The sequence below is a fragment of the Callorhinus ursinus genome, unplaced genomic scaffold (assembly GCF_003265705.2).
Source record: "Callorhinus ursinus isolate GAN/ISIS: 27379988/994484 unplaced genomic scaffold, GSC_fseal_2.0 scaffold17, whole genome shotgun sequence".
Taxonomy (NCBI): Eukaryota; Metazoa; Chordata; class Mammalia; order Carnivora; family Otariidae; genus Callorhinus; species Callorhinus ursinus.
This window is the reverse complement of record NW_027397079.1, coordinates 34,272,841-34,290,242: the sequence shown is the minus strand read 5'-3', so window position 1 is coordinate 34,290,242 and position 17,402 is coordinate 34,272,841. Positions and strand designations below refer to the sequence as shown.

The 17,402-nt window shown below is 45.1% G+C and overlaps 1 long non-coding RNA gene across 2 annotated transcripts in view; it reads left to right on the top strand.

Annotated features, from left to right (window-relative positions):
* LOC112834433 (uncharacterized) overlaps window positions 1–15,182 on the top strand; it is a 35,880-nt gene extending 20,698 nt beyond the window's left edge. For both annotated transcript variants that reach the window (XR_003210907.2, XR_003210908.2), the window contains exons 2-4: window positions 6,504–6,654; window positions 8,691–9,221; window positions 14,980–15,182. This is a non-coding gene — a long non-coding RNA (uncharacterized lncRNA). The remainder of the gene's footprint in view (window positions 1–6,503; window positions 6,655–8,690; window positions 9,222–14,979) is intronic.
* The last annotated feature ends 2,220 nt before the right edge of the window (window positions 15,183–17,402 follow it).

Here is a 17,402-nt window from a genome sequence, read left to right as displayed (position 1 = left end):
CCTTGTTATGGACACCCATTAATCCACGTCATTCTTAGCATACTTACTGAATACCTATTAGATGTCAGACACCTTGTGCCCACTGTGTACCTATGAACTCACGTCCTGCCTTACCTTTACTTACTGGTTTCATGAGAGAAGGGAAATGTCAGGAAGTTACTAGGTAAAGAGCTCCCCACCCGTCCAGTGGAAGTACTGCGTTCTGGGTTTGTTGGGTTTGAGTCCAGCAGGGACAGCATAGTGTGGGTGGGGATGTGGTGTTGAGGAGAAGGGGCATGAATACCGTAAACTGATGACTTGAGTTCTCTGCTTAGATTCTACCTAGTGCCAAAGTACTGGGTGGAGAGTGTGGCCACAGATCTTCCTTTTAGTCCAGACATGGGATTCTAGCATGTTCTGCCATTCCCTTTCATGCCCATCCCTCCTCTTTGCAGGCTGTTGACAAGCCTTTTGTGGGGAGTCAGCAAGTTCTTGGGATGTGTCTGTAACCCTTTTTGCTACTTGCAGTCCTTATTCACCCTAGAAAGAAGGCAGAGGTCAGGCAGGAAGAGGGTGCCTTAGACCATTTTGGTCATTGGCAGCTCTTGGTACCCTGACAGTTCTAGGATAGTTCAAACATTCTCCCTTAGACAGGGACTCAGGCTGCAAACATATTCCAACTACTTGGGATTGTGGGCCTGGGAATGGGCAGAAGTGGTCAGTATCAAACACCTGGGCTCTGAGCATGCCCATCATGACATGTGGCTCAGAGCCCTGTAAAGAGCAGAGAGTGTTCTCCAACATTCTCTGGAATGTAGTGCAATACTTCATGTGGCTTGAGTAGCCCCCAGCAAAGAGTCCACGTCAGTCTTACTTTATGAGAGAAGTGGTAGCTAACAATGATAGTCATGATTATGATCGTTACAACACCAAAGCAAACTTGTGTATTCTTGGACAACTTACTTAACCTCTATGAGCCTCAGCGTTCTCATCTGTAACTTGGAAAGAATAATAATATTTGCCCCCATATGGTTATTTTGAGGATAAAATAATTCAATTTATAATAGTAACTACTTACAAAAGAGTCTGAATTTGTCAGTTGTTTAAAATACTAGAGCTAAGAAAGTAGGTTTAAGAAACAAAGCAAATTAACAAAGAAAAAAGAGACAGAAAAAAAACCCCCAGACTCTGAAATGCAGAGAGCAAATGCCAGAGGGCAGGTGGGTGGTGGGATGGGGGGGGGAGAGATGGGTGAAATAGATAAAGGGAATTAAGAGAGCATTTACCGTCGTGAGCACTGAGAAGGGTATAGATTGCCGAATCACTGTATCACCCACCTGGAACTTACATAACACTGTATGTTAATTATACTTCAATAAAAATATAATGAAATACTAGGTCTGAACTTGACCACGTCATTGTGAAGTATCTTTTAAGACTGAGGTTCAGAGAGGCTAAAGGGCTCGCCCAGCCAGTGAGCAGTAGGATGTAGGCTCGGGTTCTAGGCTTCAGCTCTTTCAGCTTTGCCACATATCTAGACTCCCTGCGTCTGGTGACTTCTGGTGAAAGCTGATGCATTTCTCACCCTCCGGGAGTCCCTCCCAGTCCACTGTGCCTGAAGCCACCTGTCTGAACATCTCCGTCAGGCCAGCAGCAGGCGAGGAGTCAGAGGAGACCTACCTCTTCTTTCTCACCTTGACAGCTGTCCCCCTTCCAGCCACTTCAGAGGCAGGGGAGCCCCAGGGGTGGTTAGGGGTAGGTCTTCAGATAGGGTGGGGGCTCTCCAGGAAGTGGCTAGCAGAAAGAGCAGTCCGTCAAACCTGTGAGAACAAGGAGCGTGAAGTGAGACACATAACCTTGGAAATGGTGGCATTTACCTGGTCCCTGTGGCCTCCTGAGCTGTAGTACTAGTTGAACGGCCACTAATTTGATTCACAGGAGAGATCTGACCCTACTCCACCCGGCTCTCGCCAGCCTGGGTATCCCTTATTTACAGAGAGTACATGGAGCCTTTTACATTTTTGTCAGTTGTTTAGGAACTCGCATTCCTCTTTGCCACTCGGTCCCTGGTGACCAAGGTCCCAACAGCGAAGACACCCCGCACCCCACTGCACTGTGCTGCCTAATCTATTAGCGAGCTGGAGCTAGCAGGAGGTGGGGGGCGGGGGGCCGTTTATTTGATTGTCGTATCATTTATGTGGCTGTGACTTCCAGTGCTATTATCTTTGTTTAGCACAAACGGAGAGCAGTTAGCGCTCCTGGTAATCTATCTCGGAATCAAAAAGCTATGGAGACAGAGACGGCCTCCTCTCCAAGCCTTTATCCCCTTCCACCATCATTTTCCCAGCTGGGAGCGGGCGACGACCCTGCTTCCAATATGCTGCTCAATGATTTTAGATGATTGATCTTTCTAAAGTGCTTTTCCGCTTCTTGCCACACAGACGCGGATAGATTAAGCAATTATGGATTATTTCAACATCAAATGGCCCAAGACAATTAGCCAGAAGAGAAGCAAAGAAGTGGTCCTGCTGGCTTTTGGGGTGGGGGAGGTTTTCAGAGGAGTTAAAGGTGGAAGCCAGGATAGATTTGCCCATTGGGATGGAAAGAGGAGGACATGGGGCTCAGCTGATCTAAGAAGAAAAAATAATATATATATATTTATATATTTATACAGTGGCAGCGGTTAGCATTTTTTTTTTTTTTATTGTATGATGGCATAAAGAAACCTCACCAACTTTGAATCAAACTAGCACTTCCAAATAGCATTCCTTTAAGGGAGATTGGATTGCTGGTGCTTCTTGGAGGGGGAAAAAAAAGTTGCCAGAGGGAGAGACTGAGTAGTGCATGTAATAAAAGACAATAGATGAGACAGTCTCTGAATGGATCTCCCAGCTCTAAATCACCCCCCAGGCCCGGCTGCCGCAGTGCACACTTCCCCAGCAGGGCCCTCATGGTTTATGGTGTCGGCAGCACTCCGGGGAGTGAGTTACAGCCTTGCAGGCAGTGGGCGGCTATCTGTTACCCTACATGTAAACAGGTATTCAAATCCGGACTCCGGAACCTTCGCCTTGGCATTTAATCTTCCCGGTAATCTAACCCCCGTCCCCCCGCCAAGGTCGCTATTTGGATTGCGTGACTTTCAGACTCTTCTCTGGCACTGAAGTCAGGAGCAGCCGGGCTGACAGCCGCCCAACTCATCAACCGGGCTGACAGGCCCAAAAATTAACTTTGATATTTTGTGTGGAATAATTCAGTGGCAATTGGGCCAGATGATGTTCTGTAACCTAAATTCAATTTCCATCACCGGGAAGCATCACAGAGCTAGTCACCCGCTTGCCAAGAGCACCTAGCAATCTAGGAGTCCGTGTGCGTGCGTGTGTGTGCGTGTGTGTGTGTGTGTGTGCGCGCTATGCACCTGTCATTGCTCTTCATACACGAGAGGTTCTTATGTACATGATGTATTTGCAGGGGTGGCCATTGATTATCTGAGGATGGTTATCTGGGCCCTGTCCTTTCTTGCCTCCTTTACTGTCTGTGCTGAATTCTCTCCTTTCCCTGTGGTGAGGGGCAGACGCGCAGGGGAGGGGTGTTGGAGAGGGAGGGGAAGTGTAAAACATGCCATTATGCTCCTTAGCAGTTCTCAAAAAAGCCTGGGGATGAAGGGAGACGTAGCTCTAACGTGAAGTTTGGGCCTTACCGATGGCTTCTGTGAGAAACCCCCTCCCCGCCTCGGGCAGAGTAGTACTGTGGGAGGCACAGAGCCAACCAAGATGGTTGGTCAGGAGTGGAATCCCGGCTGGGTCTCTTCCCAGATATGGGCCTCCTTGGCTCACTTTATCCCTGAAGCCTCAGTTTCTCTGTTTGGGGAAACATGGGGAAAATAATTCTCCCGGGACTTGGCCCAGAGTGGGTGTTGGAAGACAACAGCTGTCCCTGGTCAGAAAACAGAACACTTTTGAGTGTGCTGCCCTCTATGCCCTCGTCCCTTGGGAGGTGCTCCCCCTGCTGATTTATCCCTCCAAAGGGCAGATGCCACCTTCAAGTCACTGGAGACCAGTGCTTCTCTGAAGGGAAGAAGTGGTGGGGTTACAGAGTACATCCTTCCAAGGTAGTCACCAAATCATGGCCATTAGGACTCGCATGTGGGCATTTGCCAGAATGAGACCCTGAGGGTTGGCCAGCGCAAGTGACCTGCTTAATGCCGCACCGTTGCAGACCCCAGATCGCCGGTCTGGTCCCACTCACAGTGCAGAGCCACTGTCCCTGCTCCCTCCCCGCGAGGGGGTTGGAGATTTGACCTTAGGGCAGGGCCACGGGACTGACAAGGGGATTGGTTAAGCTTCTTTCGGAGGAGGGCTAACCCAGAATTCTGCTCACTTGAACGTGGCGCTCCTGCCTGAGTTTTTTGACAGTCCCTCCATCACCGTTGACTTAGGTGCCATGGTGGAAAATTGCATCCCTTGCCTTGCAGTCGGGTGAGGTTGGGCGGAGGGCTGGTTTCAGAAGGAGAAAAGGAGAGAGAGGACAAGAATCAGAGGTCCTCTTCAGGTACCAGAACATACAGCGCCTTGCCTGACCTCCCCGGAGCCCTTCCCATCTTGTCCCTCTCCCTGCTGCCATCTGACTCCAGCCCTAGGGCTCTCGTCTGTGACGTCTTGCTGCCACCAAAGGCAGATTCTGACTGGATTTACGTTCATAATCCGGAGTCTAGGCCACCAATTAATGTCTCTTCCTGGTGAGGCCCCACATCTAAATGTGAATCCAACGGGCCTTGGCAGTGTGTGGGAGGCCGTTTGCCAAACGTCTGCATCGTATCTGTCCCCTCCTGTCTCCCCAGGCGATGGTCTTGTTCATTTAAATACAGACATGCCCACGTTTGTTGAGGACCATGTATTTTTTTTTCTTCTTTAAATAGAAATGCCATGTGTGTGATGTTTTCTTTGAAAAGGAAAGCCCAGGGATCGTCTGCATCAGGTTATGAAATGATCCCAGGGTCCATTCCTGGCTCTAAGCAAGTTGAGTATACATCACCTCGTTTAATTCAGCAATATCATCAATGTCAGTGCGTATCCACCGGCTGTTGGCTATTGGTCATCCGGACCTGACACAAACTCAATAAATACTCCATAACCCCTGACAGCCGCTAGCAGATTAGCTTGAAATGAGCGATTGCCCAGCCAACACCTGCTGAACCAAATCAGTCCCGTGACGGATGGGCCTGTACTGAGCTCTGACCACGAGTGAGATCAGTGGAAGAATGATTTTATACTTTAAGAAAAGAATTAGAGATGGTGGTGGCTGGAGTGATTGGAAAGCTTTCAGAGGGGACCGTTTTTCTTCTCTTTCTTCCTCTTCCCCCGACAGATCCCCTGCTGCAGCTCCCCTCCCACACCTGAGTCCATTACGCTCCCCAAGCTCCTGAGCCCACGGAGGAAACAAAGTGGGGGAACTGGACACAGCCGAGGCCAGAGCTGGGAGCTGCTTTTGGGCACATGCGGAATGTCAGAGGGGCCACACTGAGGGGACCAAGAGCCACCTCAGGGCCATCTGGGGAGCGGCCATCGGATCGCTTGGTGTAGCGGGATGGCCATTCTGGGCTGGGCAGGGAGCAGGGCACTCACCACACCCGAAGGGGAAGCTGAGGCTAAGGATCCCAGGCGGGGCCCGGCCTGACTATAAACTGTTGGGCTTCCTCTTGCCTTGTAGCAACCATTAGTGGGGACTTTCAATCTTCAGAGGCCGCTCCCACTTGTATTGTCTAGATTCGAACAAACTAGGCTTGGTGAACAAACGAAAATGCAAACAAATCCAAACTCTTTGTTTGAGTTCTTGTTCTTTTGCTTAATAGATGGGAGACTCGACATCTGAGTCAGCTGGACAATCTCGTGAGCCTCAGTCTACTTATGTGTCAAATGACGACAATCCAATCTACCCCTTCTTCTGGTTTCTTTTTAGTTAAGCCAGTCTTTGGCACCCAGAACATTTGTACTGGTCTCCTGTAAATTATTATTTTTCTGATTGGATAACAATTTGGCTTTGTGACATCGGCCTGCACTGAGGGATGTTTTAAAAAACAGACCCATGAAGCTCCCTGCTGTGTGTTTACAGAAGGGTTGCTCTGAGGATGTTACTCACTAAATCACAGGACCCTTTCCACGTGGGCCTAGGGGAGGCATTTCTGTTTGGTTTCAGTTCCAGGAACTGTTATGTTTATCTTGAACAACTGTTTAGGTTTTATGTTATGAACTCTGAATTGTATAAATGATCCCATTTTCTTTTGTGTTGGGGATTAGAAAATGCGGAGCCAAGTTAGTGGCCCGTCTCTCACTAGTGTGTTGAATTCCACAGTGTGTGTCACTGCTTTGATACTACTCATCTCATCCGCTACTCAAATATATTATATATATATATATATATATATATATATATATATTGCCTCAGTTCTCTTGTTTTAAATGTATTTTATTTTGTGGAATGATGTGGGGGTGTTTTCTAAGCTACCTCCTATTCTGTGTTGGTACTAGGCGGGGGTTTTAAGTAAATCAAGACACTGCCCGGGGCTGGGACAGCGCTCCTGGACTTCTTGCCCACTTGCTGGGACAGGTGAGGTGAGCACAAGGCTCTTCAGTGGTGGCCAGAATGCAAGCACGGCTCTCCGATTTTTGAGAAGGAAGGGTAGGTTTTTGCCCCCAAAGTCCCTGTTAACTAAGAGGCAACTCGTTCTGGTGAGGCCAGGAGCATGGACTAGTGGGCATCCTGCAGGCCAGGGCCAGGAGAGGGAGCCGCTGAGAGCCTCCCAACGCCCTCTCCTTCACGCCCCAGGGCCTGGCCGGTTAGGGTTGAGGCTGGCCCAGGTAAGAGAGAAGAGAAAGCCTTACAGAGGTGGTTCACCCTCCCTCCCTCTCTTGCTCGGGAGTTGCAGCAAGCCCACAAAGGCCCCGCCCCGGCTGCTTCAGGCTAGATCACCACTGGGAATGCAGGGCAGCATCACCCAAGCTTGCTTGCCCCCTGCCTAATGGTGTCTGTGATGCTGCTTAGCTGTCTGCTCATGCTTACAAACGCGGCTGGTCTTAGTGAATCTTGGTGGGCAACCCCATGCCCCTTCTGCCTCCAAAGCTTCCAGAGTTTTCTGTTGTCCTCACAGGTCAGTACCTGCCCCTCAGTGCTCTCATTCCCTTTCCTTCATGGGTCACCAGGCCAGCGTTCCTTTCCCTCTTTACCTTCTTCTCGGTATCTGAACATTAAAAACAGCCTCTGGGCTTTATTTAGCTCAACAAAATCCATCTTAGCCTCAGCCCTTCTTGGAGATCCCTGATGGCATCTCTGCTGATTTTTGCTCCAGAGTAAGTCAGTGGGCCGATGCACATTAGCATCATGGGGCAGGGGCTGGGGGGAGCTTTGGAACACATACTCATGCCCCTGCCACCCCAGATCAACTGGAACCCCTTCTCGGGGGCAGGGGTTGGAGGTGGGGAGTGGCACTGGGCATCTGGAGCGTTCTTTGGGGGTTGAAGGCATAGGGGAGTGGTGCATGCAGGGGGCAAGCAGAGGTTTGATTAAACCCCTCAGACTTTGGAGAGATGCTTAGCTCATGAATGAAAGCTGAAGGCCCATTGATGGTCAATAGCTGTCAGCTACATCACATCCCGGCTCCGGGTGCCCTGTGGAGTGGGAGGCGGCAGATGGAAGGGACAGCAGAAGAGAAGGCGAGGAGAGGAGGAGCCATGTGTCCGGCAAGATCTCTCGGTGACACTCATTCCCAAGAGGGCTGGCACGTGCCGTGCCCCAGGTGTGCATTATGGGAGAGGGGCTCTACCCTGCGCTGCAGTGGGCACATAGCCATCCCCGCAGCGAGGCGGGCAGCGAGCTGGGGTTGGGAAGATGGGGACGTTTCAGAACACTGTGAGCCTCTGGAAAGGTTACGGGAGGCTGTTTTCCTTCCCCAGCCCCGTGACAGCAGCCTTTGCAGGTGGAGCACCGTCTCATTTATCTTGCACTGTCACGGGAGGACAGCGTTTCACTTAAGTGAATTTTCCTGAATTCCCAAGCTTGTTCTTTCTCAACCCCCAATTTAATTTACTTTAGGTATTCTGGATGGAAGCCTTTCTAAAATGTATTCTGCACCTTCTTATCTTTTGAGAAATGCAAGAGAGTTTAACCCCTTCTTGATGACCCTGCCTAATTTCTACGACCATCCAACACAAACACCGTTGTGCTCACTTCTAGCTTTGTCCATTCGCTCTGCCACCAACCTGTCAGCTGTCAATTCTCACTGCTGTTATTGAGCTGTCTCTAATGTCTCCTTTCTTCCATAGGACATCTTATATATGCTACATCCAATGTGCAGGGACAGGGAAGCCAAATATCTGAGATTGTTAGACTTTCATGTTAAGCAAGAGTGAAGAGGCTTTGACTGAGTGCCCTAGTACTTCTAAGCAATGCAGTCCACGAATTTGGGATAAGACTGTGCAGTAATTATTTTAGGTGTCCAGGCTTTCTCTGCTTGCACACATTGGAAGTTACTAGAAGTCAGACCTCAGGATAAGTGGGGGTGATGCTGTAGTGGGTTTGAAGAACAGTGTAAGTATTTTCCCCTGACTGTTCATTTTCAGGAATGTCATGTGTCTTATTCAACTAGCCGGGTCCCTACACTGGATGTGTTATTGCCTTCACCTGCCAGACGACCTGTCACTAGGTTTTTTTGTCTGCAGGTTTCATGAGTCTGGACTTTGTCTGACAAAGGGCCTTCCCATCTGGAAAGAAATGAAGATCAAAAGTCCCTTCAGGAATATGTCCAGGTCTTCAGGCTCAGAGAAAGGGCCCCAGTTTGAAGAGCTGTCAGACTCAGACAGATTCAGTGACATTTGGAAAGTAATTTGAATTACCAGAGGACCATGGATATTGGATGGTTGGCAAAAATGTCTCCCCCACACCTGCTGTCAGCACCAATCAACCGCTGGTCCAGCTTCCTCTAGAGAGGAGCATTGCCCTCACCTACATTTTGGTGTTTTATGGAGTTATATCATTTGGGTTGGCAGCCTGGGTGTGTTGCTGGCGAGAAATAACAGTCTGCGACTGGGATCATCCGCAGGGAAGATTCTGGGGTTTAGAAAGTTCTTCTCGGGTGTTCTGAGTTTTCCAGTAAGGATGGGGACTTGAGTACTTCCTCCATGATCACCACCATCATTGGGAGTCACCCATCACGGGCACATGGGGGCCGAACCCTCCAGCCATCCTACAAGGTGGGTGTCGTAAGTCCTGTTTTAAAGATCAGAAAGAGGCAGCTGGAAAGTGATGGAGCTGAGATTAGAACTTAGGTCTGCTGGTCAAACTCACAACGTTTGCTTCCTCTCTTGTCACTGGGCCTGGCTGCTCTTCTCTGTATCCTCAGTCTACTTAGAGGCCCTGGCCTCACACTCTTTTTGTGTGGTTGCCCATGGAGAGGGAATCAGGAGCTTGGTGGGATGATGGCAGGCCCCGGAAGGCAGAGATCAAGGCCAGGTGTTCGAGGGCACTGACATGGCCCTCCTACTCTGCAATCATTACTACTCATCTCCTCTGGGCCACCTGAAATCCCCAAAGTGGAGTTTGAATCCTTTAGCTTTAAGGTTTTTTTTTTCCCCCCAAGATGCAAAGATATAAATAACTCTGGAAAGGTACAACTTTAAGCTGTTACCACTTATTTGCAACTTTAGAAAAATAAGTTTCATGTTTTTTCTGGAGAGGAGATTTTTCTTGGAAAGGGGGCACGTGGAAAGCATGAGCCATTATGGGTTCAGATTAACCCACTGAGAGGTAGAAAAGGACACAGGCGGTGGACTGGAGGCACTAAGATCAAGTTCATCTCCTCGCAGCTTTATCAGGACTTGTTTGGGGGACAATGCTGAGGTTAGAGATCAGAAGCTACCCTGGAAAGTAGGTACTTGGTTCGTCCTACCGACAGCCCAGAAGACACCCGTGATGGGTGTAGGGTTGGGAGCCAAGCACTACATTGGTGATTCAGAAGCTATAAACACTAATCATGACCATGTCATCTTGCATAGCCTCCTGTTCCCTGGACCGGTCACCATCTATTCAAAACTTAAAGAAATCTTCCAGTACTTAGCAGCCCTTGGCACAAAGTAATTTGTTTAATATTAAACATTCTGTCCCAGATACACATTCGCACGAGGGATGGGGGGTGGATCCCATGTGTACTCCCCGCACCTGGGGCTGGTAGGAAGAAAGCACCCCAGGATGACACACGTCCATGTTGGAAGATAGAGTCACCTGCCCCCGTTGAGAGAGCTAAGCGGGCTTCTCTGGCATGCCTCAAGCTCCACATGAAGAAACACCATCTATTTCTGCCTGGTAGATAAGAGGAAATGGAATGACTTCCAGGCCTCAGGAAATGGTGTTGTCTAAAGATCGTATGTGCTCTGCTTCACCACCAGGCCGTGCCTTGGCCCAGCACCCAAATTCCTCCTGCTGACTTTTCAGCCTTCATACCCGATCAGTCCTCCACCCACCTTTCCTACCTCATCTGCACCTCACTGGCCCCGGACGCCTCCTTCCTAGTCACACTAGGCTCCTGATTACCGTGGAACACACACTACGCATTTGCCTCTCTTCCTCTTTGCCAAACCAGTCCCCACTGCCTGAAAAGGTCTTTGTTGAGACCGTTTGTTTGAGTCCTGACCCGATGATGGAGTTTGTTTTCTGAAATCATGTAGCCCTCGCAGTCAGTACTGGTCACCTAGTCCTTGATAATTTGCTCCCTTGGTTTGATTATTTTGTGGGCAAGATGCATATCTTCAGTGTCTTATCTGAAGGACTTAGCATGGTGCTGGCCCCCAGAAATTGCACAATAATGATATGATGATAGCAGTGTTTCCAAGTCAGTAGCTCCTTAGTATTCTAGGTGTTATTCACATGTGCCTTGTGAAACACGAGTTTTCTGGTCAAATATGTTTGGCAGGTGCTAAGTTAAATATGTTTCCTTTCTGCAGAACTTCTCAGAATCTGTATAATATGCAGAATTTCCTACTTATTTACTTGACTGTGGGGCCCTTCCTATGGACCTATTAACCTCTGTATACACTATCAGCATTGTGTTGGAAATCAGCTTGCACCAGCTTGCAAGAACCAGGTGTTGAATTTCCAGGAATTTTTCAAGCCAGTAGATGTCATATCGGTACTTTGAAATTGGCTCATAGTGGGGATATTTACACCACGGAAATTACTAAATGCTACAAATCAAGGCTCTTTACCCCCAGGGAGCCAGTCATTAAACATTTATCAGCACACTATGAACACGAGTCCTGCAGAGAACAACTTGGGAAATGCTGGATTATAGGGACCCAGAAGAGAGGGTAGTGGCAGGGGGAGAGAAAAAGAGAAAGGAGCAATTAATCTGGCAGCCAAAAGGTTATAGGATCCTTCTAAGAACTCTCCTAGGGGAGCGGCACACAGCATTGCTGGTGGGCCACAGAGGTGATAATGAAGATGATCTGATCTAACAAATGTGTGCGTCTCGCTCCAACTTAATTTGTTCCTTACTGCCTTACAGAGCTTGTTGCCAATTAACCAATTAGTAGCTAATTTAATTTCCTCATCAGGGTTGCAGCAGAAGGTTTTCTGATTTGAGTGTGAGGCATGCCAGGGCAGGTGCAAGCATGCTTCTGTGTCTCATAGTGACAGGTTGGCCTGCCTGGGCCCATGCATCTTTGGGGAGACAGAAGCTAGGCTGTTCGTTCCAAATATGCCACCATCTGGCTGAATGACCCTGGCCATGTCCTTATCCTCTCTGGACTGAGTTCTTCAGCTGCAAAACGAGGGGTTGAACCTGGCGACATTTTAGGGCCCTGTCTGTATTAGGGCTCTGAGTGACTTTCTCTGTTACTCTTACAGCCATTGTCCCAAGGGAAACAGACCAGTCCCCAGCCTGATTTTCTGAGACATCAGCTTCCGCAGGGCCCACACGCAGCTCAGACACAGTAACCTGTGGCCTTGGGAAGCCGAGTTTCTCCTGCAGGCAGGTGCCCTGGCCCAGTCCTGCCTGTTTGTCCTTTGGCAACTGAGAGAACCCACCCTTAGGCTTTGATTTCTTCCTTCAGAAACAGAGAATACCGTCCTCTCTTAACTGCAAGTGAGACCTTCTTTAAGTAACCCTACCAGATTCAAAACAAACCAGTTTGGGAACTGATTATCTACTTTACAAATGGATCATTCATTCTGGAAAATGATTCTTGAAAAAGACATTTTCCTTAGTGAAATTAAAATACAAGGCAATTCGGAATTCACTGCTGAGTGCTCCTCCTCTATGATTACCCACCTGATAGTTGCCAGTGGGAGTCCACCTTCTTTCCCTTCTGACTGTTCTCCTCCAGGTTCATTACCACTCCCTCGCGCCTGTTAGATCCCCTGACTGGTCTCTCCTCAGCCAGCCCTCACATCCAGCGCACCTTACGCAGGGCCTTACGTTATGTATACATTGATATTTAGGAATGCCCAAATCACAGCCCACCGCCCCCCCCATGCCTTTATTACTCTACTTACACTTGGACCCTCTCTAGATCCCAATCTGAGGGTTGAGAAAAGTTCTAGATCAAAAGCTTGGACTGTTCAACATTGGGTTCTGGTAGTATAGTAGAAAGAATTGCAAAAGCGTCAGAAGTGGTCATCGGTGAGTTCAAGGGCTGGGCTAGAGGAGGGCACCCTACCTGGTGTTCAGCTGCACACAAGTATGCAAAGGTAGAGAACGCTACCTTACTGAGAATAATTCTGTAAAGCCAAAATTCTTTTTCATAGAAAAAAATCACACCCTCGTAAACCCCTTTGGGACCCAGATTCTCTTAAAGCATGGGCACTGCAAGTATCCCTTTACCCTTCTCAATTCACGGATGCCCTGTGTTGTCTTGGTAGGCACTCATAAGAGTTTTACTGAGATGTAATTCACATACTATATATAATGTACCCATTTAAAGTGTACGCAATAGTTTTCAATGTATTTAAAAGTTGTAAAACCATCACAACAATTTTAGGACACTTTCATCACCTCCAAAAGAAATCTAAAACCCATTAGCAGTCACTTGTGCCTTGTGAAACACTTACCCCACCAGCCCTTGGCAGCCAACCAGTCTATTTTCCTTCTCTGTAGAGTTGCCTATTCTGATGTATCATAGAATCATATGTGGTCATTCATTACTGACTTCCTTTGCTTAGCCTAATATAGCCAAGGTTATAGAATGGATCAGTGCTTAATTTCTTTTTATTGCTGAATAATGCTCCATTATATGGATATATCACCTTTTTTTAAAAAAAAAGATTTTATTTATTTATTTAGTTGACACAGAGAGAGAGACAGCGAGAGAGGGAACACAAGCAGGGGGGAGTGGGAGAGGGAGAAACAGGCTTCCCGCTGAGCAGGGAGCTGATGCAGGGCTTGATCCCAGGACCCTGGAATCATGACCTGAGCTGAAGGCAGTCACTTAACCAACTGAGCCACCCAGGCGTCCCGATATATCACTTTTTAAATCTACTCATCAGTTGATGGGCATTTGGGTTGCTTCAGTTTTGGGCTATTATGAATAATGCTGCTGTCAACTTCATGTACAAGCCTTTTTGTAGATATTTGCAGTTTCTCCTAGGTATATACCTAAGAGTAGAATTGCTCGGTTATATACTAACTATGTTTAATGTTTCCAAGAAGTACCAAACCCTTTTCCATAATGCTGCCTCTTTTGCATTCTTACTAGTAACCTCTGAGGGTTCCAATTTCTCCCCATGTTCACCAACACTTGTTATTATCTGCCTTTTTTTTTTAAAAAATTTTATTTATTTATTTATTTGAGGAACAGAGACTGAGAGACAGACAGCACGAGAGGGAAGAGGGTCAGAGGGAGAAGCAGACTCCCGCTGAGCAGGGAGCCTGATGCGGGACTCGATCCTGGGATTCCAGGACCATGACCTGAGCCGAAGGCAGTCGCTTAACCAACTGAGCCACCCAGGTGCCCATTATCTGCCTTTTGATTATAGCCATCCTAGTGGTGTGAGGTGGTATCTCATTGTATCTCATTGTGTTCCTAATGACTAATGACGTTGAGTATCTTTTTGTGTGCTTATTGGTCATTTGTTTATCTTCTTTTGATGGATGTTTATTCAAATGCTTTACTCATTTTAAAACTGGATTTTTTTGTCTTTTTAATTTTGAGTGGTAAGAGGCTACAAATCTCTTATCAGATACATGATTTGTGAATATTTACTTTTGCTATGTGAGTTCTTTTTCACTTTCTTGATGGTAACATTTGTAGCACAAAAATATTTTTTTTATTGCTTGAATTTTGGTGTCGTATCTGAGAAATCAATGCCTAATTCAAGGGCATGAAGATTGACTCCTGTGTTTTCTTTTCAAAGTTTTATAGTTTCAGCTCCCACATTAAAGTCTATAATTTGTTTTGAGTTAATTTTTGTATATCATGAGAGGTAGGGTTCCAACTTCACTCTTTTGGATATACACATCCAGTTGTCCTGGCATCAAATAGGACAGTTGAAAACACTATTCTTTCTCCATTGAAATACCTTGACACCCTTGTTGAAAACCAATTGACCATACATGTAAGGGCTTATTTCTAGATTTTCAATTCCTAGGCTATTTATCTGTATGTCTGTCCTTACGCTTGTATAGCATTATCTGTATAATGCTATAAACTTGTATACAAGTTTAGCTATGTAGTAAGTTTTGAAATCAAGAAGTTCCAGTCCTTCAACTTCATTCTTCGTTTTCAAGATTGTTTTGGCTATTTTATGTCTCTTGGAATATCATGTGAATTTTAGGATCAACTTGTCGATTTCTGCCCAAAGATAAGTTGAGATTTTCAGAGAGATAATGTTGAAACTGTAGATCAATTCAGAGAATAATTTCATTTTAATAATATTAGCCTTCCACTCTGTGAAAATGGAATGTCTTTCCATTTACTTAGACCTTTAATTTATTTAAAAAGTGCTTTGTTCTTTGGAAAGAGCCAAGATGTCCATCAACAGATGAATGAATAAAGAAGATGTGGTATATATACACAATGGAATATTATGCAGCCATCAAAAGGAATGAGATCTTGCCATTTGCAACGACGTGGATGGAACTGGAGGGTGTTATGCTGAGTGAAATAAGTCAATCAGAGAAAGACATGTATCATATGACCTCACTGATATGAGGAATTCTTAATCTCAGGAAACAAACTGAGGGTTGCTGGAGTGGTGGAGGTGGGAGGGATGGGGTGGCTGGGTGATAGACATTGGGGAGGGTATGCGCTATGGTGAGCGCTGTGAAGTGTGCAAGACTGTTGAATCACAGATCTGTATACAATATATGTTAAGAAAAAAAAAGAAGATAGCATGAGGGGAAGAATGAAGGGGGGTAAATTGGAGGGGGAGATGAACCATGAGAGATGATGGACTCTGAAAAGGGGAGGGGGTTGGGAGGATGGCTTAGCCTGGTGATGGGTATTAAAGAGCGCACGTTCTGCGTAGAGCACTGCACAAACAATGAATCATGGAACACTACTTCAAAAACTAATGATGTAATGTATGGTGATTAACATAACAATAAAAAAATTTAAAGAAAAAAGTGCTTTGTAATTTTTAGTATACAAGTCTTGAGGTTCTGTTAAATTCATTCCCAGGTATTTTATTCTTTTTGTTGCTACTCTAGATGAAATTGTTTCCTTAATTTCGTTCTCATGTTGTTCATTGTTAGCGTATAGAAATATAATTTTTATATATGATCTTATTTTTGTAATCTTGCTGAATTTATTTATTCTAATAATTTTTCATTGAATTCTATGGAATTTTCTCTATATAAGATCATGTCATCTGCATTAGAAATAATTTTATTTCTTCCTTTCCAATCTGAATTACTTTTATTTCATTTTCTTGCTAATTGCCCTGGCTGAGACCTCCAGTACAATGTTGAGTAGAAGTGGCAAAAGCTGACATGTTTATCTTGTTTCTGTTTTTAGGGGGAAAGTATTTGGTATTTTGCTATCAGGTGTGATAGTAGCTGTGGGTTTTTTGTAGGTGCCTTTTAATGAGGTTAAGAAAGTTCCCTGTTGGTCCTAGTTTGTTGAGTACTTTTTAAATCATGAAATGGTGTTGGATTTTGTCAAATGCTTTTTCTGTGTCTATTGTAATGCTTGTGTGGTTTTGTTTTTTATTCTATTAATATGGTACATTACATTGATTAATTTTTGGGTGTTAAACCAACCTTTCATTCCTGAAATAAATGGCATGGACCATAGTGTATAATCCTTGTTATGTTGCTGGATTTTGTTGAGGATTTTTGTATCTGTATTCATAGGCAATACTGGCCAACAATTTTCTTGTGGTCTTTGGTTTTGGTAGAAGGGTAGTGTGGGTCTCCTAAAGTGAGTTGGGAAGTATTCTCTTCTGTTTTGGGGAAGAATTTGTGAATAGTTGATATCAATTCTTTAAATATTTCATAGAACTCACCAGCAAAGCATCAACATCTGGGATTTTCATCGTGAAAAGTTTTACAACTATTAATTCAATTACTTTTTGTACCTCTATTCAGATTTTCTATTTTTTCTTCAGTTAGTTTCAGTAGTTTGTGTTTTTGTAGGATTTTGTCCATTTCATCTAAATTACCTAATTTGTTGGCACACTGTTGCTCATAGTATTCCCTTATAATTCTCTTATTTTTGTCAGGTCAGTATTGATGTCCCCTCTTTTAGTCATGATTTTTACTAATTCTAGCATCTTTTTTTTTTTAATCAGTCTAGCTAGAGGTTTGTTGATTTTGTTGATTTTTTCAAAGAATCAGTTCTTGGTTTCCTAACTTTCTCAATTGTTTTCTATTCTTTATTTTATTTATTTCCATTCTAATCTTAAATTTTTTTCCATCTTCTGTTTGTATTTAGTTTAATTTTTTCTTATTTTTTAATTTGTTGAGTCACAAGTTTTGTTATCGATCTTTCTTTTTATTTTTAATTAGGTATTTACAAGTAAAAATTATCTTCTAAACATTGCTTTAGCAGCATTCAGTACATTTTAGTTTGTTTTTGTTTCTGTTTTTTATTTATTTCAAGGTATATTTTCTAATTTCCTTTGTGATTTCTTTTTTAACCCATTAGTTATTTACAAATGTGTTGTTTAATTTCTGCATATTTCTTTCTGTTATTGATTTCTAATTTAATCCCATTATTGTCAGAGAATATACTTTGTATGATTTCAATCCTTTTTATCTTTATTAGGGCTTATTTCAAACCCATTTTGCTAATTTCTCTTTTTTATTGCTTAATTCATTCAATGTAATCATTGATGAGGTTGGACTTATGACTGCCATTTTGCTATTGTTTACCATCTGCCTTATGCTTTTGTTCCTCTAGGACTCCTTCTTCGTGTGAAATAGATATTTTCTAACATACTAT